This window comes from Orcinus orca, chromosome 14 (genome assembly GCF_937001465.1).
Source record: "Orcinus orca chromosome 14, mOrcOrc1.1, whole genome shotgun sequence".
NCBI lineage: Eukaryota > Metazoa > Chordata > Mammalia > Artiodactyla > Delphinidae > Orcinus > Orcinus orca.
Genome location: NC_064572.1, coordinates 4,005,209 through 4,032,722, shown reverse-complemented (window position 1 = coordinate 4,032,722; position 27,514 = coordinate 4,005,209). Strand labels below are relative to the sequence as shown.

The following is a 27,514-nucleotide window of genomic DNA, read 5'->3' as shown; positions in this document are numbered from 1 at the left end:
TGAGTGCTGAGATCCAGGAAAAAATATTCTCTACCATATCAACTGTGGAAAAGTGTATTACAAATAGCAGAAATGTGTAGATTGTGAAGTATCTTGAGAAATATTGAATGCAAACTTTGATAACGAGCAACAAGAAATAAAGCATCCCCAGTTCAGTGGGTCAATGCTTGGACATATGTAAACACTACTGAGTGAGCGTGTGTTTCTCAAAACAATAAAACCTTGTACTCAGTAAGAATGGGCCAGTTTTCCTTCAATACAGTCATTATTGATCAGTTAGTGACTTTCTGTCTTTATGAAGTTGTAAATATACTTAGAAACACTAGGGTTAATCAGGAAATAACTTTGAATGGTAACTAAAAAGTAGAACACAAATGATGTTAACTGTTATATTAGTGTTCAAATATGTATGCATATGTCAAGGATGACATATCTCCTCTGAGATTTCTGCTTCAAGCAACGGGGAGCAGCTTCCCTTAAGGTCTGAACTGAAACCCTATAAGTTCACATATTGAAGTCCAGACCCTTGTACCTCAGAATGTGACTGTATTTGGGAATAGGGCCTTAGGAGAGATGATGAAGTTAAAATGGGTCACAAAGGTGAGCCCTAACCCAGAGCTATGCCCCTATGAGAAGATTAGGACACAGCCATGCACACTCAGCTCATAGAGTTAAGTCCATCTGAGGATGCAGCAAGAATGCAGCCACCTGCAAGCAAGGGAGAGAGGCCTCAGAAGAAACTGAACCTGTAGACACCTTGATCTTGGACTCAAAGCCTCCAGAGCTGTGAGAAAATTAAGCCTCCCAGTCTGCACCATCTTGTTCTGGCAACCCTAGCAAAACCCTAATACAGCTTTATTTCTCCTCTATCCTCTTTCTTGCAAATAAAACTTACGAAAATAGCACCAAAAAACACAGTGTATAAAGTATTTGAAAGAAAAACGCAGGGGAGCCACTGCAGGGGCTGATGAACTACACAGCCGTTGATTCCCCTGGTTTTGTCTGCTACCAAAGTAAGGGAAAATAGTCAAAATCACCATGGAAGGCTTGAGTAGACATTTTAGAGAAGGCATAGCTCCATGGTGAAACAAACTTGACAGGTACTCAGTTGGTAGAAATAGTAAATGCATTTTAATCCTTCGAGGTTTAAAAAGTTCAATTTCTTGGATTTCTAGAGAGGTTGTAATACATGTAACATGGTTGAAGGTCCTGAAAATTGCATTACGTTGTGCCCCGCACCGCCTCCCCCTCTTTGCCCAGGAGCCCCTGCCCTCCACAGGTAGCCATGTATCTGGTTTCCCACGGCAAACTTCCAGAGTGTCTTTATGTGCATACAAGCAAATATGAATATACATTTCTCCTTGGCACCCTAATTAAAAACACAAATAGAATACTAGGCACGGTGTTCTTATATCTTACTTTTATTCATTTGACAATATCTTGCAAATTATCCTCCATCAAGACATCGTTTCCTGCATGACAATGCACTGAATGGATGACGTACTATAATGCACTCTGCCAATCCACATTGGGATGCACGCTGATATTCAATAATCTGTTTATATTACAAACAATGCAGCAATGCATAATTCTTCTGCTAGCAAATGAGTAGGGTATGTTTCTAAAGGATTACCTGGAGTGTTTTTAACTGAGAGCATTTGATAAGATACTCTGTTACTGAATCCTTCTGTGGAGACTAGCAATGAGACTTTCTCTTTCTGTAAACTGCAACTTACCAGATCTGTTCCCCCACATATCTTTAAGAATGCTTTCCAGCCTCTTGTACCATTCAGAAACCCTCCATAATCTGCTCAGTACCTCTCTTTATTCTCACACCCCTCACAGCCTTACCTGGCACATACCTGCTGTCTCCACCTTGACCGCTGCCCATTGAGCAGGATTTAGAAATACTGAAAACCCCTCTTTGATCATCTCCAATTAATCAGCTACTGTGTGACTCAACTTTACTCAGTTTTATCACTAATTACAAACAATGGTAATTATAATGCTGTTGAGTAACGACGACAATAGTAATTTTCAGTTCTGTAGATCTCAGAATTTCTCACTTCACCAGTGTCTAACGCTAATGGATCTCCAAACAAATTCTCAAGTCACTGAAATTGTTTGACACGACAACGCTGTATGGTCATCTAGTCTTCCTTGCAGCAGCGGACGCCAGGTAACAACCAAATGGAGGAAAAACCACCAGGATATATCTGGATGGCACGGAAGAGAAGGTGCGCCTCCACCCCTCCGAACTCATCCCCTCTGACCCACCACAGGTCCCATTTCTCTCCCCGGGTTGTCTCCTCGTCCACACGCGCGTCCAGAGGCCATTCCGGTACAAGATTCTCACGAGGAGCCTCTGACAACCGCGCCCACCCAGGACCGCGCATTGCCTCGTGCCTCCCCACGACCATCACCAGACGCCCCAGGCAGCTCCCCATTTCCCCATTTGTCAGGCTTCTCCGACAACCAAGCCACAGGCGGAACCGTGGCTGCGCCTGGGGTGCCCTACCTCTCGCCCGCCACTGTCCTTGCTGTCACCTGTGGTGAGAGGACCTGGTCCACACAAGCGCTTCGACGACGGGGCCAACAGAAGTGGGACGTCGGGCGCTCCCCCGTAGACGCAGCTCGGCCTGCAGGGGAATACCGTCTGCGGAGCCCCATGACCCCTTCTCGCGGATTTCGGAGAAAGTAGCCGCAGGGGAGGAGCTCCACCACGGCGACGGGACCGGGACGCACCGTTTTCCCAAGGCGGCCAAGAAGCAGCACCGGGCGTCCTATTGGACGGGCGTGGCGGTCCCGTGGGAAGGAGGACGTGAAGGCCGGGGTCGCACTTCCAGTGCCTCCTCGTTACGCCATTCGGACCCTACCCACTGCGGAGAAAAACATATTTGGGAATAATGGCGAACGGGATCAAGCGAGAAAACCGGCGGAAACTTGTCGGCGTCCACGTCCGTAGGAGAATTTGAAACACTCTCAGGCGACACTTGGAAAGCGGAAGTACGACCACCGGGCCACAAGGACGACTCCGGGGATGGATACCCTTTCTTGACCACGTGCTTCCATGTGGGCGTTTCACGGGCAAAGGACACAAGGGAGTGCTGGTCGAACCGAGCAGACCCACCACTCAACGACTTCTAGGGAGCGCAGCGCCGGCCTCACACTACACATGTCTGCCCGTCCAAATCCCGCGAGAGCAGCAAGCGCCCATGCTCCGGAGACCGGGACCCAAGCGCGCCAGCCAACAAGCACATCGGGCCCTCCAACGGCCTCAACGCCCGTGCCCGGTGCGTTCCCCACGTCCGGAGTGGGACGCTCGTGGACCGAAGTGGTAGAAAATGAACGCACCTAAAGTGACTCAGAAGGACGGACCATCAAGCCTCAGGCGCTCCGGAGGGCTCGCAAGACCCTCTCCCTACACAACGCGGCGGGCGGCCGAGGTAGGGTCGAGTCCGCTTAGTTCCCGTGGCTGGAGGGGCACGGGCGGTTGCTGGTCGACCAAGCCAGGCAGCCCTCACAACCCATTAGGGAGCGCGGCAACGATCACAGCTTCGTGGACCTACACACCCAATCTCCAGCGAACGCAGGAGGAGCCCATGCCCCGGGACCACCGGGACAGTCGCCACACGCATAGCCGGGCTCCCGGAACGCTGCCTCGCGCCCGGCGTCCGGATGTCAGCCCTCGCGAAGATCGCCGAAACTCCGGAGACAAGGGACGATATAAAAGCGGCCGCCAGGTGACGCCCGACCACCGGCTCGAACGTCCCCGGGCCGGATCCCGATCGCCGAAAGGCGAGGGTGCAGTGCCGGCCGCCCAAACGCCCGAGCTCGTCTCGGGGAGTCCGCTTCGGATCTAGCGCCCGGCTCGGCACGACACGGCGCGACCCCGGCAGCAGACGGGAGACGAGGAGCTGGGAGGATGGTGCCGGGAGGCTGCCGCGAAGGAGACGCGCTCTTCACGCTATTCCTGGGCCGCCGGCCGCTGTAAACAAGGAAAATTCTGCAGGGGGATGGACTGCGTGAACTGTAAGCTGAAACCATGAACGTACCAATAGAAAACACGGACGACATTTTATTCTGTAATTGCAGAGTGGAGATGTTACTAAAACAGCAAAACCAGGGCCCAGAAGCCATAAAGAAAACGATTGATAACTTGACAACCTAATTGATCTTTACATATTCCACAAGCAAAGTCAAATGACAAGAAGTGGGTAGGTGGGAACATTTGTGCAAATACATGTGTACTAAGAATATTGATATCAGTATTACTTAAGAACAGAACATTTAGAAAACAGCCATTGAGAGGGACAAGGTAAGTAAATTTCAAGTACATTCAGACAATACAGTACTATCACTTTGTGCTTTGGTTTATTGATATTTTTTTAAAATGAGCTAGATGTATAGGTATTGACTTGGAAAAAATGTTGATGACAAGCTGTTTAATGAAAATAGTGAGTTTATATATATCTTTTGAAAAGAGTAAATGGAAAAGTAGAGAATTGGAATAGGTAAAGCAACTTTGCAAAACAAGAGTAAATTCCTCCTTACAGCCTGGAGTCAAGAACCAGAACGATGAGTGTGTCAGAAACAAACATGAGCCACACTTCCTGCTTTTCTGCCCCCTCCTTCTGCAGTCCAGGGACAGGCAGCTGGCATCTCAGCCCCTCAATGTTTCTCCTCCACCCACACCCAGAGCTACCTACAGACAAGAAGAACTTTCACTCTGCAGGCCTGGCCTCTCTATGTCCTCAGCCAGTTTCCTCATATCAGGAACCCTTAGCAATTCACTTGGTTTGCCCAGTCGTCCATGCCGAGGGTTGCTGGCCCCAACCTACACCTGTGCAGCCTTTCTCTCCAAAACCTTTGAGCTGATTTCCCAAGGGAAGAACATTCCCCTGACATAGCAGGTATGAGCCAAGAGGAAAACTGGAAGTTCGCGCCTGGATCCATCATACAAATTTTGTGTGCACTCAACTCCCAAAGACACAAGAGCGACGGAGGGTCCACTGTATTGTTAGCGCAACATGGCCATTGCTTTCTAAAAACACGCAGGCTGAATCAGCAAGTCCAGCTGTGGCACGAAGAAAAAAGAAACACACGCACACACACATATCGGCAGGTAATCCGTACTCCTGCCAGGTCTGAGAGTGGTGGGAGCAGAAAAGAGATCATTGTTGCCACTTCTTGGTTCCCCTGTGCTGACAAACCCTGGTGGCTGTATTGATGTTACTGGCGGGGAGTGAGGGCTTCGAGCTCCCTAATGTGTCATTTCCTGTCCAGTGCCCTACATTTCATTCTGTCTATCATACACTTTCTCCTCAATACACAGTTACAATTAAGAAAAGAATAATCTGCATATGTTACATTTAATTTTCAAGTTTGAACAAAGGTGAAGACCACATAGGGAGGGACTTCCCTGGTGGCGCAGTGGTTGAGAGTCCACATGCCAATGCAGGAAACATGGGTTTGATCTCTGGTCTGGGAGGATCCCACGTGCCGCGGAACGACCAAGCCCGTGAGCCACAACTACTGAGCATGCGCGCCTGGAGCCCATGCTCAGCAATAAGAGAAGACACGGCAATGAGGAATCCGTGCCCCTCAACGAAGAGTAGCCCCCGCTCGCAGCAAGTAGAGAAAGCCCGTGCTCAGCAACAAAGACCCAACACAGCCAAAAATAAATAATAAATAAATAAATAGGAAACTCTTTAAAAAGAAAAGTACACATAGGATAATTGAGTTATTGTGAAGGAAGGAAATTTTATTTATGTTCTTTTGTAGACTTAAAAATGTTCAAATATAGTCTATAAAAAGTTTAATATTTTAAAAATTAGAAATAGTAAATAATTCCTCATTACTCTTTTTTGTCCAGCATCCACCTCCACCCCAGCACCTTTAACATCTACTCCACCCCCCACCCCCCACCCGCACCCCCGGTCTGCAAACTTGTTTCTCTCATTACTATCACCTGTGTTGACCACACACCTAAGGCTGTTGTCGTCATTCACATGGTAATTAGGGAAATTTTCTTTACTGAGGCTAAGGGCTGTATTTATTGTTTTTAGTGAAAATCTCTCCCATGTGTTCTGTGAAGTCACAGCATTAATGGAGTCTGGAACAACTGGGTGTGAAAGACAGAAGGAGATTATTTCCACATCAGTCACCCTAACAGGGTGGTGAACATAACTGGCATTAGTATTTCATGGGTGTACTTAGAAGATCAAGGCCAAAAGGAGAAACCTGACCATTTGGCAAAAGACGGACCAATTCAAGAATAAAAATAAGTCTCTTCTCACCTGTTGTTTCATTGTAAGGAACTCAGCCAACACTTGTCCGCCTCTGCATACTTATGCAGGGTCAGATGAAAAACTGAGCAGGTAAAGATGAGGAAAGGGAAAGCAACCAAGAGAATCCAGACATTTAAAGCATTGTTAGGCATTCCAGGCATGAATCTCCAGCCACTCACCTGGGAATGAGCTCTACCACCTAACCCCCAGGCACATGTAGATATGGTGAACCCCCCTCTCTCCAGGGTCAACAATAAGGCAGTGTAGGCTACTGCACGTAATCAAGACAGTAATATTTTCATTTACACATAAAACATGAAAATCCTTGGGTGTTGTACTTTTATTAGAGCTACTTTTTCAGAGTTATTTCATTAATGTTCAGTTCCTAGGAGTTACACCAAACTGCAGGAAACCCGCACAATGATCAGTTGGGGAATGTTGACTCCACAGAAAGAACACCACTCTCAAATGTTTCATGAAATAATTCTTGATCAAACGCACCAGGATTTTTTCTCCAACACCCGCCCCAGTGCTTCAGAGGCCCCACCCTCCCTGCTGTGCCCTCTCCCCACACCCCGGATGCCCTTGCCCTCAGTCACCTTGGTTCCTCCCCATGTGGGAATCAAGCAACATGAGGGCCTCAACCCTATTGCTGCCCTCCATGGCCTTGGACCATGTGGCCAGACCACTTTGGATCTACTTCATGGTGGGGAAAACAATCCAGCGACTCATGTCTTATTGGAAGGTCTTGTCACACAAATCAGGACTAAAAACCCCTTGCACAGGAAAGCAGCAGGAGTACGCACATCATAAGCCCACTGTTGGGTACCACAATCCACACAGGGCAGACACGCTCATCAAATATAGAGTGAAGTTTAATTTGGGGTGAAATTTAGTCGACACATTCAGATACATTAGTGAAATAGTAGGTGAACTTCTGTCCTACTAAATGTCATGGGGAGAAACATTCTTCACTTCATAATTTTTCTATAGGAAAGTATGTGTCAACTGTCAAGTGCTACCTAAGTCAATGTTAATCATTAACTACTGCATAGACAAATACTGATAATGTGTCAGGAACAGGGGTGGATCACAACCCTTTGATCCTGAGACCCTGAAAAGAGAAAACATTCCTTTTGAGACCCTGTGATTGAGATTTACCTACGTTTGCTCATTTATCTTTAGTACAACCCTGTTACTTATAGATTAGTTACCTTTTAACAAATAACATAAGCTAGGTTCTGAAATTTTGCTTATGTGAGAAGATCATGCAGCTAGAAAATGACAGAGCTAGAATTCAAACGTAGCTCAGGCTGTTTCTGAATCTCAAATTCCTAAATATGCTGGTGTTGAGGTGTGGATCCCAGATTCAAATTTCACCTGGATATGTCACCTATCAAATCAGTGGTTGGAATCCTCCCTCTTATCACAACACTTCCCCTCCAGTCTGTTCACACAATGACTACCGTGTTTAGGTTCTCCCAACACAGGAATCCTCCAGTGCACTGACCCAGCTTCACGATCATTCCCATGTCTCCTGAGTTTTATGGAACAATTCTCAGGTCCCTCTGACCTCTGAGCACAGCTGATGATCAAGAGCCCTATCAGAGATGACAAAAAGACTCCGCTTCCTATGGCTGCATCTATCATACGTATCTCCCAATGAGTTTTATAAATATCTGCATCCTACCAGGACGTGATCATAAATCATTCTCCCATGCTTTGCACACACTTCGAATGTTCCCCTTGTTTCTTTGAATCCCTGTAATTCTCACCTTCCCTCACTTTCAACAGTGTGCTCACCTCCGACCATGCAAATGAAGTAGATAATTTGAAGAAATGTGTCAGCTCACTGTCATGAAGTCAACACCTATTCCTGCATCTTCACCCACTGGCGATGCTGCTCCTGTTTAAACTGAAAGTCATTTCTACGCCTGGATAAGCCCATTTTCTCAAATGTATCCCCTTCTCTCCTGCTCTCTGGAGGATATTTTATTATTAATTGTAAACTGAAGCTCTTCTATCAGCGAACACCCATCTCTTCCCAGTCCATTCCCTTTCATCTTTTTCAGTTTCTTCATTCTTGAAACAAAATCTCTGAACCGATTTATTTCTAGCTCCTTCCCAATGAATTTCCTCCTTCCAAAGTAAACTGAAAGAGTAGTGCAGGATTAGTGACAATCTCTGGGCGCCCCTCCCACAGTTAGATTTACTAGTGGTGATCTCCCTGTTACTATTGGCCTGCATATACATAAAGCTTTATAACATTATAGTTATCTCTCCGTAATTAAATCCAATGAATGTTTCTCAGTATTTTACTTGAACCCAAGCAGAATACGAGTATGACCTCCGTCAGGAAATTTATATTTCCAAGGTTCTCTGACATCACAAACTCCCCACTGCCTTTAAACTAGTCAGTTCCTGCCAGTGTACTGTGCACGGTTCTCCTCAAACAATACTATTTCAACATCTCAAGACTCCATTGTAGCCCTCTTCTCTCTTTTTACTACATACACCATCTTCGAAAACTGTGATAATTATTCAGTCTATGGCTGTTACCACTCTGATAATAATGCGTAAAAACGAATGCTAGATTTCATTTCTGAGGTCTCATCCATAACTGCATGGGAAGCAGGCACCTACAATGAAATGTATATCTGACAGAATCCAGGAACTTCCTCCCCAAATAAAAACTACTACTCCTCTCGTCTGCAGTATCAGATAGCGGCTCCACTAATTATTTGGAGCTCAGTCATTAACATAACGTCCCAGAACCACACAAACAGAACCAAGCATCGATTTTATCTCTACAATGAGCGCTCTCATCTCTGTTCATCTCCTCCTTGATATACACATATATAGTTCCAGCTACACTTATACTGCTTCACTCTCAGGTTAAGTGTCAGTGCCTCAGAGATTCCTTCTTTAAATTACTGGCTAAGTAACTCTCCTCTCCCTGTTGTGTTGAATAGGACTTACAGGCAACACATGTAATATTTCACGATATCTCTACTCATCTGTTTTTTCTTTTCTTTTCTTTTCTCCTGTTTTTCTCTCTGGACTAATTGCAGAAAAGTCAACTGTAGAGTTATAAAGCAAGTTTCTCTTAACTATTACATAAGAATTGTAAATCCACAGAAATTCCATGTACACAGTAACCTAATCTACTCTCAGATCGCCTGTGACCAAAGATTTTTAATCAAATTAAATAACTATCTTTAAATTTAAAAATATTTGAATAATAAATGACTTTGATTCCTCCTGGGGAAATTTTATTTAGTAATCACCAGAAACAAAATGTGTGGGAAAACTGTGTTTGTGTCTTTAAAGTATGCAGCTACCACACTCCTGAGTTCAAAGTTTTAGTCTCTTTCTATAGAATCAGGCAGAGAATTGTCTGTGGGCTCCTGTTAATAGATCAGATAACCTCATATATTTTATAATCGTAAAGAACTCGTTTAATCTGGAGGCCAGTCAGGATAAATCTAATCAAGGAACAACTTCCCTAACACAAGCTTTTCCTTCTCAACAGGTTAACCACTTAGATACATGTAAGGAAAGTATAAGTGATTCCTTTAATTTGCTAATATTCTAAAAGCCTCCAAAAGCAATCTTGATGCCTTGGCAGGAGGTCTCACTGTTTTGTGAATTGTGGCCAGTTCTGGGAAGAGAATTTGCAGCAAGAGGATTAGTCTTTATATAAATATGTTTAACCTACAAACAGCCCATCAGGCTGTGGGTTTTGTGTGGTTTTACATAAAGACTGGTGTTGTTTGATGATATCAAACATTCAAGGAAGATATTTTTAGGGTTTTAGAGCATTTGTATTTTAATACCAAGGTAAATAATACTTAAATTATAATCAATTACATGAAGTTTCCAGGGAGGCAGGAGAGAAAAGAATACAGTTGGAGAAAATGGGCTTGGCCTAGGAACAGATGATTCTTCAATTCTTACTATGGACTTGGGAATAAACCATGAGGAATATTTGTAGATTTTGTGACAGTGAGCTGAATAATTTCCTCAAATTATCTGATCAATCTGTCTAGTAGAATGTGATTCCTCTTGTGGAAAGTGAGGAAAGTACTGAGAATGATTAAAAATCAAAAGATATGAAGAATGTCTGAAATATTTGTGAGGCATAGAATAAGACTTAATCATCTAGATATAGTACAATGTCCAGGGATATTTGAAAGATGTTTGGAGATTTTTGAACCCTACCAGATTTAATATCCTAGTTAGATTGAGTCATGGAAGAAGCAGGTACTTGGAGACCTCCAAGATTGGAATCTTGACCAGCAAATGTGATGAATTTGGAAGGAATATGGAAAGAGGAACATGGAAATTGTTGGTCTTCATAATTATATGTTGAAATACCTTGATTTGATTAATTTGGAATAAAAATGAAGACGATTGGCACACATGTTAGGAGAGTGGGGTCAGTGCACTGGAGGCTCTCCTAGCATTTGGGGTGAGGGAGGAAACTGACAAATAACTTGGAATATCATGGGTTAATTACCTTTAAAAACTATTTGATTTTTATTTCCTAATAAGTAAATTTGGGATACTAATATTTCCCTTTTGAGAAGCAGTAGCCAAAGCCTTTTTAGTTTGACCATGGGAAACAAGATCACTCCTCTTTTCTCAAAGACCAGTTCACATTTGCAGGTGGGGTGGTTGTTCACTCCCAGGTAAAGATTTATGGGTTCATGACTCTTAGGTCTGAAAACTCTAGATAGGATTCAAGTCTCATGGCTTTCTTCTCTTTCCTTGGATTTTCCCGCTTAGAGTAAACAGTGTCTCTGAGAGAGAATACTAGCAGCTGAGTTCTTGGCAATGTGTCCCCAGGTGAGTGGGGACTTGCTTTTTCTCCTGAAGTGGTAATTCTCTTTCCGGTGGATAGAAAGGTGTCACCACTTGGACTGAGTGCTCTAAGTGTATCCTGGTGCAAGTCAAGGCTCTGAGCACTAGTCCTGTCGTCTGGCATCTCTGTGAGTATCGTGGAGTAGGGCAAGGGCTAATACAGCAACCATCTCCTTTCCAACATTTACACCGACGTGCTCCAGACTCCATGAAGGCTGTGATGGTAAAGTGAGCACATGAGAGGTTGTATTTCTCTCTGCTCAGCCATGGGTTTGACGGGGGTGTGACTCACTCCATAAGCGAGTCTGCGATGCAGTGAGCTCTGTCATGTGATGGACACAAGTGGAAGGATGAGCAAGAACAGAAGTTCAAGGTCTGGAAGGGGAGGAGGTGTGTGGACAGGTGAGATCTATACGTCCAGGGTCAGAGATGCTAGCTACAGGGCTGTTCTGGGCTGAGGGGCAGGAGAAAGAGAAGAAGCCCTTCAGCAGGACTGGCCCAGAGAGGACAGTGGAGCCAAATTTGCTTTTTTTCCTTTGTTTTTCCAATTTTTAATCTGTTTTCTGAGAATACAATTGACTATTTTGAAAACTCTAAAAAGTCACAACAAAATATGCCCTTTCATTCTTGTTCCAAACCAGCCATTTTCCCCCTGTTTAGGAACCTTTGTTCAGAAACTGGAAGCACTTTACAGAAATCATTTTTTCCTTAATTGGTGCATTGAGTAGGATACAGTAGGTAGAGGAACACTTAGAAAACTGTGGCCATATGTGAAGCCCTGGAGAGGCCTGAACCATCGAGAGTCTCTGATTAGTCTCCGAGCAGGGAAGACAGGAGGAAGCTACAGGAGAGACCATGATAGTCAAAGTGGTGAGGTCCCAGGAAACGAGGAGGGAAAGAGGGACCTCAACCCACAGGAAAGGTCAGTTGGGGATCATCTTAGAGTTTGGCAACCCCGGGACCACTGGCTTGTAAAGTTGAGCCCGTCTGTCCTCATATCTGGTGATGAATGAATGGTCTCTGTCGAGGTTAGGGAGGCAGCAACTGCAGACCCCAAGTTGTATATACAGTCTGTTCACTCACAAAATGGTGGACATTGTATCAAGGCTCTCTGACATTTTAATGACTAATTCACCTGTAGCTTTTATTTATTGGGTTTTGTTATGTTCAAACATGTCATGTCAGCTCATTTAATCACTCAGCTCTCTTGAGAGGTTATTAAAGTATTTCCCACATGAGAACAGTGAGGTTTGTATTGGGGAATACTTTGCTGTAGTCACTGCTGAAAAGTGGCGGAACATGTATATTGTCTGTCTTGTGCTAAGTCTGTAGATTTAACTGAAAGTAGTGGGGAGCAGGGATATTTATGAATCCCCAAGTACACGTTTTTTAATTGCCAGTCAGCTCACAGTTAACATTCTGTTGTGGACTGTGCAGGTTATTTCACACCACCCCTCATGTGATGGTCCTTTACCATGAAAGTCACTCTGTATTCAGAGTGTGCCCATCTCTGTGATGCACGTGAAAGACATATGCCAAGTCAGCCCAGAAGAACATTGGATTTGATGTCAAACAGGTTTGAGCTTTTGATACACACAGCTGCCTTTTCTCAGTACTGTCACCCTCGACCATCACCTCTGAACATTTGGGGAAAGTGGGCAGCCTGTACCAGAATGTCCTGCATGATTTTAGGAATCAGTGACTTTCAAGACATGTGACTGTGAACTTCATCCAGAACTGGGGTAATGTCAATTGCAGGTTTCTTTGAGTGAAATGTCTCTGGAATCTTATTGAAGTCAATGTGGAAAAATCCCTCTGATGGTGTCACAATTCTGTGAACGTATCAATCTTATTAATCTAACCTTCTGCATATTCCTTGGCCTTAGAGGAAAGGATGGCTCTGTGGCTACTGGTGCTAAACGTCAACGCAGCACCCATTGTTTCAGTCTCTCCCTTTTGGTGCTTTTCCTCATCTTTATCTCGCCAACATCCCATCCATTTTATTTTTCGTTTGTTTTACCCTTAAAAATATATGCTAATTGTCAATATCCTATAATATGTTTCCAATTTCTTATATATTGCTCCATTTCATACTTTTTCTCTCTGTTAAAGATCAACATTTTAAAAATGTTCACAGACAGTAGCTTCAGGAAGAAGCCATTTATCTGAAGGTCAATAGTAAGTTTATGGGGATAAACCCCGCTGTCCACATTAGAGACATGATCTTAGGGTAAGAGGAATTCAGCCCAACCATCTGACTGAAAGTTGACTTAAACCCTGACCTGGCAGAGGCTTTTGAATAGTTTGCATTTGGAACCATTTTTCCCCCCCAAAAAAACTGTACCTTGAGTTTCAAAAGGGCAGTTTCTTAAATGTAGCTCGTGTATATAGTGTTTGAAAAATAAAGAAGACCGAAAACTTAATCAGAAAACGATGGCAGTGAGAGGCTACAAAATAGAAAAATCTATGTGAATTCAGCAAAGTGAGACTCTATGTGAATATAAGTAACATGGTGGGGGGGTAGTTAGTGGAGACCATCACTGAGGGAGCAGCCTAGAATTCATGTGTAGAGAACTAAAGAAATGAATCTTATGTGAGCAAACTTTTAACAGCCTTTCCTTTCCTTATCAATAGCAGAGACTTCACACTGGAGAAGAACCCACTGAATGTAACAAATATGAGGAGATTTCACATAGAATTCAACTATCACGCCACATGAGTGACCTCTCAGAGGACAGAAACCCTATGCTTGCAATCAATTTGGAAGAGCCTTCAGCCTTTATTCATCATTGAATTAACATAAGATAATTTATACTGGAGTGAAACCATGCAGGTCTCATCAATGTGAGAAGGCTTGTAGACAATGCTGTAACCTTAGATGTCATGAGAAAACTCACCCTGAAGTGAGCCCCTATATATGTTATAAATGTGGAAGGTAGTTTAGCTGGAGCCTCATATTTAAATACACCAGAAACTCACACTGGAGAGAACACTTAATGAGATAAATGTGGGACACACTTCAGCAGAGCCTTAACTTTTATTCACACTGATGAACTCACAAGGTGAGAAGGCCTCTCTCTCAAAACACTGTAAAACCTGGTGCCTCAATTATTCTATTCCATTTATATTTTCTATTAATGTGCCTCTCGTGACTTAAAATTGAATTACAAATACATTTAATTTTTCACAAGAGTCCTAGTCCTAGAGAATTTGTGGACCCGACCATGAAAATTCCAAGAATTCAGTCAGGCAGGGATTTATTCCTGCAACAGAATTTTTTATCCAAAATGTTTTCCCCCCACCTAGAACAGATAGATATGTCAGAATGAAGAAGGTGGAAGATCATTCCAGAAACACAATATTGTAAAGCAACTATACCCCCAATAAATAAAATAAGGTAAGATAAAATAAGATAAATCATTGGAGACATGGGGAGTTCCATTTTCAGATTTGGAGAGTGTAGGGGCTTCCTGATAAGGTCGGGCTCCTCTTCAGGTACATTGTTTTACTTTGTTGGCCTAAAAACATTCATTATAACCCTAAAGTCCACGGATGTCTAATGGGTGAAAGCATGGTATTGTAGGGGTCTATAAAGCATGGGATATTACCTGCAACATTTGTGTGTCTGTGCTCCTGTCTGTGTACATGCACACGCACACACACAAACGTGAAAGCAAGGCAGAGAGCATATAGCATCCATCTGATCCTAAAGAGAAAATGTGAGTCTGGAATCAATGGTATAAATGTGTCATCAGGAGAGAGAGCATCTAAGTTACCTCAGTCATTAATTTATCAAATTTTCAATTATTAATGAATATTTACTGAAAGCTTCCAGGATTTCAGAACTTGTCTTGTTATGAGGACTAAATTGTAAATAATACAATGTTCCTATCTTCGTAGAACTCTACATTCTAATGCAGTCAATTCAAATACACTGCAATATAAAATTTCTGATATTGAAAATCAAACATACATAAGGGTTTACAAATTGTGTAACTAAAAAATGTTTGCTACTATTTACAAAGAAAAGTTGCCACTTTAAAAAATAAAATTGAGATTTATAACAGTGTCATTATAGATCTTTGGAAGTTCAAAAAGACTGGGCTTTTAAAAAATATTTTACAAAATTCTGAACCTTTGAAAAGCTATTCTGCAAGATTTGGGAAGAATAAACATAGATTTCCCTTTCTAACAGCCAAGATAATTGTTCAAAATATTATGAAATAAGTATTTTAAATTAACTGTTCAATTACAAAATACACTTTTGAAAATCAATAATGTTTTTTATTAGAATACAAAAACTGCTGCACATGCCCACTAAAATTCCATTTAGCATCCATTTTAATCGAGATTCAATGGGGCACCATTTTATTTATTCATTTATCTTCTTCCAGTTTTACTGAGATATTACTGACATAGAGCACAGAGTAACTTTACAGTGTATAATGATTTGACTTACATATGCTATGAAATGATTATCACGCTAAATTTAGTGAACATTCATCATCTCATATAGATACAAAATTAGCGAAATAGAACAATGTGTTTTTCTTGTGATGGGAACCCTTATAATTTATTCTCTTAACCAGTTTTATGTGTAGGAGACAGAAGTATTTATTACCTTTAACATGTGCTATATTGCATCCCTGGTACTTCATCTCTCGGCTGGACGCTTGCAGTTTGGGCCACCTTCATCCAGTCCCACCCCTTCCCACGCCTGCCTCTGTGGACCACAAATTGGACTGTTATTGGATGAGTTTGTTTGCTTGTTGGTTGGCTGTTGAAATATAACTGATCTACAACACTATGTTACTTCTTGTTACACAACAGAGTAATTTGGAATTACTATACATTTCAAAATGAGCACCGGGTCTTCTGCTTGGGGAAGGGCCAGGGCACCGTCGCGTCTGAGGCCCTGGGCCCCGCCGCCAAGCTCAGGGACAGGCCACTGTCTGCGGAGGACGAGGCAGCCTCCGGGTGCCAGAGGATATGCTGGCATCATGCCCCTTCTCTCTGTCCTCTGACCCCAAGTTCCCTCGGCGACGGCAGAGACAGCGGGCTGAGATGTACGCCTAGGGAGGGAAGCGGGTGCTGTTCCGGCCCCGCGGGTCAGAGCCCGGCCGGTGGGAAGCCCTCTGCCGGGCCGAGGACCCGCTCTACTGTCCGTGATGCTCCTATGACTGCCGCTTCCCCTGAGCGCAGAGAAGCGGGACAGTCTCCTGGGCCTGCAGGCCGCCACGCTCCTCTCCTCGCAGCCTCCAAGTCTCCCGCCACGCATCCAGCACCTGCGACGTCAGCGAGGGGGGCGGGAGCTCGTGCGGGGATGGACCCAGCCGCAATCGCCGCCCCAGCCCGGAGCCCTGTCCTGTGCTCCGCCCGACACACGGTCGCACCTTCCCGGACCTGCCGACCGAGCTGCAGGAGGAGCCGTGGAGACACTGACGCCAGAGGGGCCGTCGGGTTTTCTGGGCCGGTCCTGGGACACCGGGCCGCTTCCACTTCTGGCTCCACGTGCTTCCCGGTCTGTAGCTTAATAGCCGAAGGACACAGCGCCGGGACGCTTCGCTGGCTGCACGTTGCGCGCAGGGTCGGCACTGGAATAACAGCGCGGTGGTCAACTACACAGTGCACCCCGCGTGCTACTTCTTTGATCTTTGTCTCTGGTGTGAAAGGGCCCAGATTTCCCATCCTGGGCAACAGAAATGTTCTTTATAAATGTTTTGTAGAAGATGTTCTGTCCCCTACCAAAATAAGATATTTGGTGACTTGAACTGTCAGAGTCATCCGCTGATGTTGGCCGTGAGGTTGAAGAGCAGGTCACTGCCGCAACCACATTTGGGTGCACAGAACCCACAACAGCTGTCAGACTCTGGCCATTAGCCCTCAGAGAAGGTGGACCCGTAGCGGCTGGACTCCAAGCCAGGGGTGGGGCTGGAAAGGTGGCTTCTGTCCCTCTGGGAGCCACAGAAGTTAGCGGTGAATTGATGGATGAGGATCTGTGCCCAGCAAATAACTATTGCTCGGAACTCTTTGGTCCCATGCATGCGGCCGGACAGGGAGCACAGGGTCAGGACAGTCTCACTCACTGCTGGTGGCTGGGGACGCCAACAGGAGGGGACCATACATGAGCAGGGGGTGCACCCTGGGGGAGGAGTAAGTCCTCTCCCATCTTGGGCAGATTTTGGTAACTTGTTTTTTGTTTTGATTGTAGTTTTCATATTTTCTGGCGGAGGGCTAGTACAATCAATTCGTTTTGAAATGCTGGTCTCCAAGGAGGGATGTTTGCACTGTAATTCGAGAGAACAAGCCATTGCATCCTACATCCCATCGGCCAAATTCCACACCAAGCTTGTGCTGGTAGGAACTACAAGCTAAGAGTGGTTTTTATATATATAAATGGCTGAAAATAATTCATAAAAACATTATTTGCAACCCACAAAAATTATATAGCATTCAAATTTCCTTGTCAATAAATAATGTTTTATTGAAGCACAGTTATACTCCTTTATTTACGTTTTACTGTAGCTGCTTTTTGGCTACAATGACTGAGATGAATAGAAATAACAGACATCCTATGACGAATCTAAAATATTTACTCTCTGGTCCTTTACACAAGTTTGCCAACCCCTGCTCTGGAAAAGCGGGAAAAAAGTTTTTTTGACACTCATATGCTGGGATTTATACTTTTAAAACAGTTAAACTTTCAGCGAATTTTCTCCCTGGAAACAAACTTTAGGTAGATGTAAATATGTTAAATTACTCTCAGTAATCTCAGTTTAGAATAAACACTAATTCACAATTATTCCTGCACTGAGGAAGGGAATCCACCTGCAGATAATTTTATTTTCATCTCAGAAATAATCACAAATTAGTGTAACTAAAACCTAGCACCCACACAAATTAGCATCAACTGCATAAACTGCTAGATATTTCTGAGCCTCAAAATAGAACATTGTAAGCCATAAAAGTATTTACTTTAAATTTTGGTTTGGCGACATCTCTTGCCTGTGGCAGTGTTTACCAAAGTTAATTGATCACAGAGAATTTCATCAAGAATCATTTTCTAATAGAAAACTATCAAGAGTAAATGCACTATAATTCACACTGGAGTAAAATAAACCAGAAAACAATCATATTGATGAAACAATGAATATGTAATTTACATAAGAATATAAAAATGTATAACAACAAAAAAATCACTTATTACCTTATTTTCTGTTATTAAATATAAAAACATATTATGCAACTTCCAGGTATTCTTGCATCTGGTAAGCCATTTCTTTCTTAAAAGGGCATTATTGCATAATGAAACATATAGGTAAATGCATTTTTAGATTTTTATTTTGTATTTAGGAATACATTTAACTTCAAATTTACCAATAGTGTATATAATCGCATTGGGACTCTATACACTACAGAACACACTGGGAAATTCTAGATTTTATGATAATAATGTGTTATTTTGGATTGCTTTGGGTTATCAAAAAAAATAGAAAGAAATTAAGAGCCCAATATAAAGAGGAAGATAGCAATCCTCTTGTCTGTTATCCTTTAAAATGGTATCCGGTTGAATTTTGAATAAAATGGATAATGAAAGGAATTTTAACAGGCACGTACAGGGAATTTTTATCCTTATAAAAACCGGTACTGATTTTCAAACATATAGTTTTGAATTCTGACAATTTAAAAAATACTTGTTTTGGAATATAGAGAAGAGCAAACCTGGTTATTAAGACAGGAAACCTAGCTTTGCTCTCCCCAATTCATGTAGAGAAGATTTTCCAAAATTGAGAATTTTGTAAAATATTTTTACTGACCAGTATTTTTAAAAATATATAACTTTCCAAAGTTCCAGAATTGAGACTGTTTTAAATGTCAATTTTATTTTATGAAGTGCCAACTTTTTATTGTAGACCAGTAGTGATATTTTGTGACTATACAATGTATGAACATGTCTTTTTTTTAATGTCAGAAATTTTGTTTTGCAATTTATTCTTATTGCCTGCGTTAGAATATAGAGTTCTATGAAGAGAAAGGCGTTCTGCTATTTATGTTTAATCATCATAACAATCCAGGTTCTGAAATATTGGAAGTTCTCATTAAATATTTAATAATTAAAAGTTTATAAATGAATGAACAGGGTGATTTATCTTATTTTTCTCCTGCATGAATCCTTTATGCTAATAATTCCTGAATCGAATTTTCCCTTTATGATCAGATAGTTGTTACACTGTCCCTCCCTTGAATGGGTGTCTGTGTGTGCGTTCAGATGCATGTACACACAGTAATGTTGCAGGTAACATCATGGGTTTTTAAAAAAATTTTTTTAAGATTTTTTTTATTGATGTGGACCATTTTAAAAGTTTTTATTGACTTTGTTACAATATTGTTACTGTTTTATGTTTTGGTTTTTTGGCTGCGAGGCATGTGAGATCTTAGCTCCCCGACCAAGGATCGAACCCGCACTCCCTGCATTGGAAGGTGAAATCTTACCCTCTGGAATGCTAGGAAAGTCCCCATGATGGGCTTTATAGGCCCTAGAATACCATTTCTCAACCCATTAGACTTCAATGGACCTCAGGGCTATAACGAATGTTTTGGCAAACAAAGAAAAAGAAATTGAACTGAAAAAGGTCCAGAACTCATCAGGCAGCCTGTACACTCTCCCTAGCTAGCCTTCTTGAAGGTTTAATTGACAAAATAGTCGTTGTCTCTATGGTGATCTTTCTCCCGGAACATTTTTTAGTACAATTTTTCTACATCAAAGAGTAAAGCTTTAAAGGTAGACTTACCAATGGCTCTGTGAGGGATCTCCTTTGTGTTTACATGATTTACTATATGCACCCCTCAATGTTCTAATACATTCTTAAAGTAGAACTCTTTTTATGTCTTCAAAGATCTTTCACCTTCTCAGTCCTGAAGATATCTATCTGTTCTTTTTGGACAAAACAAACAAAGAAACCCTTGGCTACAAAATGCTATGTAGGGATTAAACCACCATCTGACTCTGAATTCTTGAGTTCTTCCTGTCCATGTACCCACAATTATTCACCTTTCTTTAAATATAATTAATGTATACATTTTTTAAGTCATACGAGAAATAGTAAATGAACGTTAAGTAATAGAATTAATTGAAGCAGCAGAGGTTAATCACAAAGCATGTGTGTATTTATTCTTGAAGCCATTCATCCGGAATGCGTATAAGAATATTTGGACCCTAATGTACGAGTTAACACACATCATACTATGTTTTATATTTTCAGTTAACATTCATCGTTGTTTCCTGATTGATCCCAGTCTTTGTAATTATGATTATAATTTTATAAAGTCAGAAAGTGTCTAACTGATCAACAGTGACAGAGTATTAACAGAAAATGGATTCATTCTTACTTATCACAATATTTCATGGTTTTGAATGACACATACCCACTCAGTAGCGCTTATGTATTTGCAAATCCTGATCTACTGAAGCAGGTTTGCTTCGTTTCTTCTTACTTGATACTGAATATTGCTTGCAGCACTTCTCAAAACCCTTCACCATCTACATCTTTATACTGTATATTTAATAATAAGACAATTGCTGAAGGACTGAATTATTGACTCAATTGCATGCTAACACATTCTTTATAGACTATTTTCCCAGTATGAGTTTTCTGATGAATAGCAAGTGAAAGATTTTCCACATTGTCTTTAGAATTGGCATCTCCTCAGTGTGAGCACATTCTTGTTCAGTCAGGAATGAGGAATCACTGAATAATGTCCTTCCTTCATTACACTGAGACTATTTTTTCAGTGTGAACCCTCTCACGTCTAATGACTCCATGACTAATGGAACTGTAGCATTCATTTCATTGGATTTCTTCTACAGCAGTGATTAGATGCCTTACACCAAGAAGGCTCTCCTCGTAGTAAACCTTGGGATGTCTTCTCTACTGTGTCAGGGATGCAGTCCACTCTGAGTTCTCTGTGTATTCTGAGGCTGGAGCTCCAACTGAAGGCTCTTCCACCATGATTACAGGGTCAGGGTTTCTCTCCACATGACTTTCCTGGTGGTTTAAAAGGGATAATTTCTGGCTGAAGGCTCAATATCCTTGATTACAGACACAGGGTTTCTACTCAGTATGAATTCGCTGGTGTTTATAAAAGTGGGAGCTCTGGGTAAAGGCTGCACCACATGGATTCCAGACATAGGGTGGCTCTCCTGTAAGTTTTCTAGTGCGTATAAGCATGAGAGCTGCGTTTAAAGGCTTTTCCACATTCATTGCATTTGTAGGCTTTCTCATTAGTGTGAATTATCCCCCATGACTAAGGTTATGGCTTTGACTAAGTGTTTTCTCACATAAATGATATTCCTTGTGGTTTCTCTCCTGTGTGAATGTGCTCATGTTATTGAAGCGTTGGAGGGTCACTGAAAGCTCTTCCACAGTCATTCCAAACATAGGGCTTCTCTCCCGTGTGAGTTTATTGGTGTGAATAAAAGTCAGCTCTCTCGCTGCATTACCTTTATAAGGTTCGTCTTCTCCAGTGTGAGCTGTTGGTGTATAAATGCGAGGCTTCAGCTGAATTATTTCCCACGTTCAGGACATTTGCAAGAGTCACTCCAGAGTGCACTCTCTCATGTTGTCTAAGGTTGGAGGGTGACTAAAAACCTTCCACATTCTGAGATCTGCATGGTTTCCCTCTAGTATAATTAGCTTATGTTAATTCAGTGGTGAATAACGGCTGAAGTCTCCCATTCAGGCTGAAAGTGTAACACACGTGGAGTTAAGGTTGTTGTATGTGACATGTCCTCATATTCATTGCATTCAGTGGGCTCTTCTCCAGCATGAAATCCCCGCTATTGACAAGGAAAGAGAGGCTGTTAAAAATTGCTCACATAATAATCATTCAGTCATCTCTCTACATGTGACTTCTAGGCAGCTTCCTCAGTGATGGTCTTCATTGAAAGTCTCCCCATGTTAGTTACATTCACAGGTAATGTTACTTTGCGGAATTCACACAGATTTTCTATCTGGTAAACCCTCACTGGTCATAGCTTTCTGATTAAGATTTAGGTCTTCTTTATGTTTCAAACACTATATCCATGAGCTATGTTTAATCAATTACCTTTTCATTGAAGCCCAGGTTAGTGTTTGACATGTAATGTCAAAAAACATGGGTCCTCAGATTGTTCCATCCTCCATTAAATTGATAGAAAATCTCCTGGCCACATGGCCAAGGACATGGAGGGCAGAGCTAGGGTTGAGTCTCTGTTGTTACTGATTCCCACATGGGGAGGAACCAAGGTGACTAAGGGCAAGGGCATCCGGGGTGGTGGTAGGTGCACCAGGGGTGCTAAAGGCCTGTAATTGGTGTTGGAGAACAAATGATGGTGTCTTTCACCAAGAATTATTAAATAAGAATTTTGTGAGAGGTGTCCTTGCTGTGGAGACAGGACTCTCCAGGAGACCATGATAAGGGTTACCTGGGAATTAGTGTTAATCCTAGGAACTGAATATTAATAAACTAATAACTCTGAACAGTAAGTCCAATCAAAGTATAACACCCCATAACTTGCATTGTTTTCTGCAAAATGAGGATATTATATTCTCCCTACATGCCGAGTAGCCAATGCAGCCTTGTTCTTGACCATGGGAGGAAAAAGCGTTCCTTCTGTCTGCGCATGCCTGTGGGTAAGGTGGCAGGGGTCACTCCCAGCTGAGTGGTTGGGGATTGATGCTTGATATATCTAACAATACTCTGAAAGGCTGGGTTCTCATGGCTGTTTTCTCTTTCTTCAGATTTATCTGCTTGATTTCCGGATTGTCCCTGCATAAGGATGCAGAGGAGCACAGATGGTGGCAGAGTTCCTGATAATGAAACAACAGGTGAGAAAAAAATTATTTTGATTCCTGAATTGATCCATCTTTTGCCAAGTGATCAGGTTTCTACTTTGGGTCCAGATCTTCTAAGTGCACCCAGGAAATATTAACGCCAGTTATGTTCACCACCCTTTTAGGGATATGGCAGGTCAGGGACCAATGTAGAAACACTCTCTTTCCCAACATTTACTTTCACTTGCTCCAGCCTCCATTAAGGCTGTGACCTCACAGAAGACGGGAGAGGTTTTTACCTTCTCTTTTTTTAAAGGTCATCCCTTGGGCTCAGTGGCCTCCTTCATCATGTTACTGGCTGCAGTGGACTTAGGAATGCGGTGAACACAGTGGATAGAGAATGACTCAGAACAGAAATCTCTACGTCAGTGGGGAGCAGGCGTTTCATCAGGTGAGTCCTGTGTTATAGGTGCTGGGGTGAATGGACGCTTGGTGAGAGATAGCAATAAAGAATCAATTATTTTTCCTAATTTTAAAATGTTTAACTTTCTACAGACTACTCATAAACATTTTGATAGTTTTATAAAGATAAATGTAAGTTCCTTAGCAAAGTTATTCACATAACTCTGTTCCTTTGTGTTGTTAACCTTCATTCAAATTAGAAAGTTGAATGCAATGTCTGCAGATTCTTATTTTCTTAATTGTGACTGTGTATGGAGGAGAAGGGGCATAGTACATAGAACAAAGTGTAGAGCACTGGACAGCAAATGACAGTCTGGGGAGCTCCAAGACCTCACTCCCACACAGATACATCAGTAAAACAACCAGGATCTGCCTGAATGAGCTGGGATTCTAGCCCAGGGAACCCCAGAGGTGGGAACAATGGGCTTTCTGCTCCCACCATTGCCAGCCCTGGTAAGTGTTCCTATTAGACCCGGGGATGTGTGTGTGTGTGTGTGTGTGTGTGTGTGTGCGTGTGTCTGTTTGTTTCTTCTTCCTGACACCCCTGGACTTGCCGAGTGTGCATCACTGTTTCATGAAAACTATGCTCATGTGGTGCTAAAGGGATAAGACCCTCTCAGTCTTGTATATTCCTGTGTTGGATACATAAAATTTATGTAATAGGTCCAGCTGCAAAAGTTCAGTTTTCTCCTTGGCTCCTACCTGCAATGGCATGGGGATGTCTTCTTTGGGAAAGCAGCTCTAGACTCATGGAGAGAAGAGCTGCACAGGTGTAGGGTGGGCAGAGATAATTGGAGCAACCAAGTGAATTGCTAAGGTCTCCTGATAAGGAGGTAACAGGCTGGGCACTAAGGGAACCCAAGTCTTCTGAGTCAGGGTTCTGACTGCAGAATTCTCCACATTAGCGTGAGGAGCGCCTCTCCTTCGCGGCAGCCTCCTGCCCAAATCTTCCCAGCCCCGCCCGCTGCTGGGGTCGCGTCATGCCAGGCCGAGCCTAACCAACAGGGAGCTCCTAGGCGGACGGCCCCGAGACGATCTCGAGCGTTTGGGCGGTCGGAGCTGATCCCTCGCCGGCCAGCGATCAGAATCCATCACGCTGACGTACGAGCCCGTTGTCGGGAGCCACCTGGCGGACGCTTTTATATTGTCCCTTCCCTCCTGAGCTTTGGCGACCTTCGCGAGGGATGTGACTCGCCCACCAGGCGCAGGCCAGAGTTCCGGGAGGCCGGCGACGCAGGCAGCGACCATCCCGGTGGTGCGGAGTGGTGGGCGCGTCCTGTCTTACCGGAGATTGAATGTGGAGAGAAGTGTGCTGTGGGGCCGACACTGAGCTCCCTCGAAACTTTGGGGGGAGGTCTGCGCCGGTCGACCAGCACTCCCTGATGCCCCTTGGCCCGCCGATACCTCCTACCCTTCTACGCGCAACCAGGAGAGGATGTCCGTGCCCGACGTCGTACTCCGTGTGGAACGATCCGTCGCTGCGTCCTCGCCGCCTTGGGGGCCCGGCTACAGCCCTGTGCTGTCGAGGCGGTGGGGCTGCTCAACGGGTCCACTTCATTTTCTCCGGCATCCAGGAGAGGCGGTCACGGGGGCGGTTCTTGCCCCGAGGAAGGGGCACGGGATGCGGCTCAACAGACGGGAGCCACCCGCCAGATTGAAACGACGTCTACGCAGGGACCTCCCGTCCCCACTCCTTGGTCGCCTCGTCAGCGTGGCGCTTGCGTTTCCTACCTGTTCAGGTCCCCTCACCGCCGACTGTCGAGGGCAAGCGTGTAGGGCGCTCATGGAGGGGCGGCAGTTCCTCCTAGGCTTCGGTGGTCCTAAGTCGTAGTCATTTCTATTTGGGAAACAGGGACTGGCCGGGGCATCCGTGATGGTCGGGAGGAGACACGAGCCTGGCCGCGGTCCCGGGTGGGCATTGTTGTCGGGAGCTTGTCTGAAGAAGCTCTGCAGACAGTAAACGGCCTACAGACGCGCGGGCAGAGGGGAGGACCCTCCAGGGCAAGAAATGGGACCGATGGTGTCCTGGGTCGAGAACGGCTGTCATCGGTGTGGCGGTGCGCCTTCGCCCGTGTGCGATCTGGATACTTCCTGTTGAGGTTCACACGAGTTGCACGTCACTTGGGGTCTGCAGCGGCAAGGTCGACCAGATGGCCAGATTTCGGTATTGAGGCAAGAAAAAAATTGAATGAATTGACACTCTTTTTGTTGTGAGATTCATTACAATGTGAACATTAGTGAAATAAAAAATCCTAAGATTTACAGTAAATTCACATTACTGTAATAATTACTATCGTTTGCAGTTTTTTTCACAAAATGTTTATGAACTTTAAAATATATTTAGTACAATTTTTTGTGATACAAGTCTGCTAATGAGAAAAATGGAATTCTTTTGCAAGGGGGGTGCCATTTAGCTTATTACATGTTCCTATCATCAAAATTTCAGCTGTTAATGCTCACTTATAAGGAGATTTTGCCTGGTTTGCATATTTCATATTTGAAAATTCTTTTCACACAAATATGTACTACCAAATACTGAAGTTCAGGAGTGTGTGATTTTAATTGAGCATATTCATTTCTTGGAAGGAATTTATAAAATTCTGTTTGATTCTTCTATTGATATTTGCCTTTTAGTATGTCATTATATTGTACATTAGTCATTTATAATTCTGTTTGCAGTTAATTTTAAAAACATTGATTCAAGTTTCTCTATCCACAGAGTATCTGATTGCTTGAAGATGATGAAGGAGGGTTTTGGGATGCAGAATTTTCTAAATCCACCTGGAAGCCTGGGAAACTCTCCCTCCAGCCACAAGGCCCTGCCCCACACATGCAGCAACCAATCTGGAAAACCAGACCCCAACCTCTGCAGCAATAGGACCTAAGGGTCAGGACTTGGTCAGTGACTCACAGCTTCGAAATTTTCAGTCCTTTCCATGTAGAACCAAATGTGGGGAAGGCCAAATATGTTCCCCTAAGTAATCACGTAAGACGCCCCTCTTCCTATCAGCTTCTCTCAAGCCTCCCTGCATCACAAGCTCTCGGGAGGACATGGCTTCCTTTTTTTGCCACCACAAAGTGTCCCCACTCTTATGTGTGCCCTGAGTCTCAGCCTGATGTGAGTGATGGTGGCTGACTCCCATGCTCTATAGACAAGTTCTGAGTAAATAGTGCTTGTTCTCATTTGGGTGTGTGTGTGTGTGTGTGTGTGTCTTTTTTCATATCTACAGAGCTTAGGATGGCAGGAAGCAAATAAAACTCATGATAATGTTTCCCATGTTATTTTAAAAATCACATTTATTAATCACCATTTTTTAAGTTGAGACATAATTCACATACCATAAAATTCACCCTTTGAAAAGTGTAGAATTAAGTGATTTATAATCTATTCACAAAATTGTGCAACCATCGGCACTAATACCAGAACATTTAATCACCTCAAAAAGAAACCCCATCCCCATTAGTCTCTTCTATTCCACCTATGCTCAGGACGTGGCCACCACAAATGTGCTTTCTGTCTCTACGGATATGCCTATTCTCAATATTTCATGTGACTGGAATCATACAATATGTGCCCTTTATGTCTGGCTTCTTATACTGAATATCATGCTTTTGAGGCTCATGTTTTAGAATGTATCAGTAATGTACTCCTTCGTTTGGCCTAAGAATTTTTCTTTTTAATCCATAAGATTTCACGTACATTCACATGGCACCAGGGTTTTTGGAGGTTGTTTTTTTTTTTTTTTTGGAAAATATATATTTTCAATTTTAACCATTTAAAGTCTACAGTTGACTAACATTAAGTACTGCTTCCCTGCCTGGCCCCAACATACCCCCACTCACCTGGAGCTTCCAGTAGGCCCAGAGGACACAAGCCCAGCCATGCTGCCCTTCCTTGGAAAACCCAACGTCATCCATCATGACCATGATCCCACTATTAGTGCCCCTCATTGTAGCAAAAAGAACCCCGGACATGGATAGACTCTAGTGAAGAGGGCAGCTGCCCCCAGGCAAATTGTTGTGCTTGGGACAAGGAAGCAGTGCCCTGGGACCTGCAGTCACCCTGGGGTCACATGAGGTACAGTG

General features: G+C 43.3%; 1 long non-coding RNA gene across 2 annotated transcripts in view; it reads left to right on the top strand.

The window, feature by feature from the left end:
- Nucleotides 1–26,612, top strand: part of LOC125961039 (uncharacterized) — a 164,493-nt gene extending 137,881 nt beyond the window's left edge. The window contains exons 2-4 of one of the 2 annotated variants that reach the window (XR_007471336.1): nt 22,934–23,020; nt 23,283–23,417; nt 26,148–26,612. This is a non-coding gene — a long non-coding RNA (uncharacterized LOC125961039). The remainder of the gene's footprint in view (nt 1–22,933; nt 23,021–23,282; nt 23,418–26,147) is intronic. The other variant, XR_007471337.1, reaches the window with a different exon arrangement.
- Nucleotides 26,613–27,514: the final 902 nt, after the last annotated feature.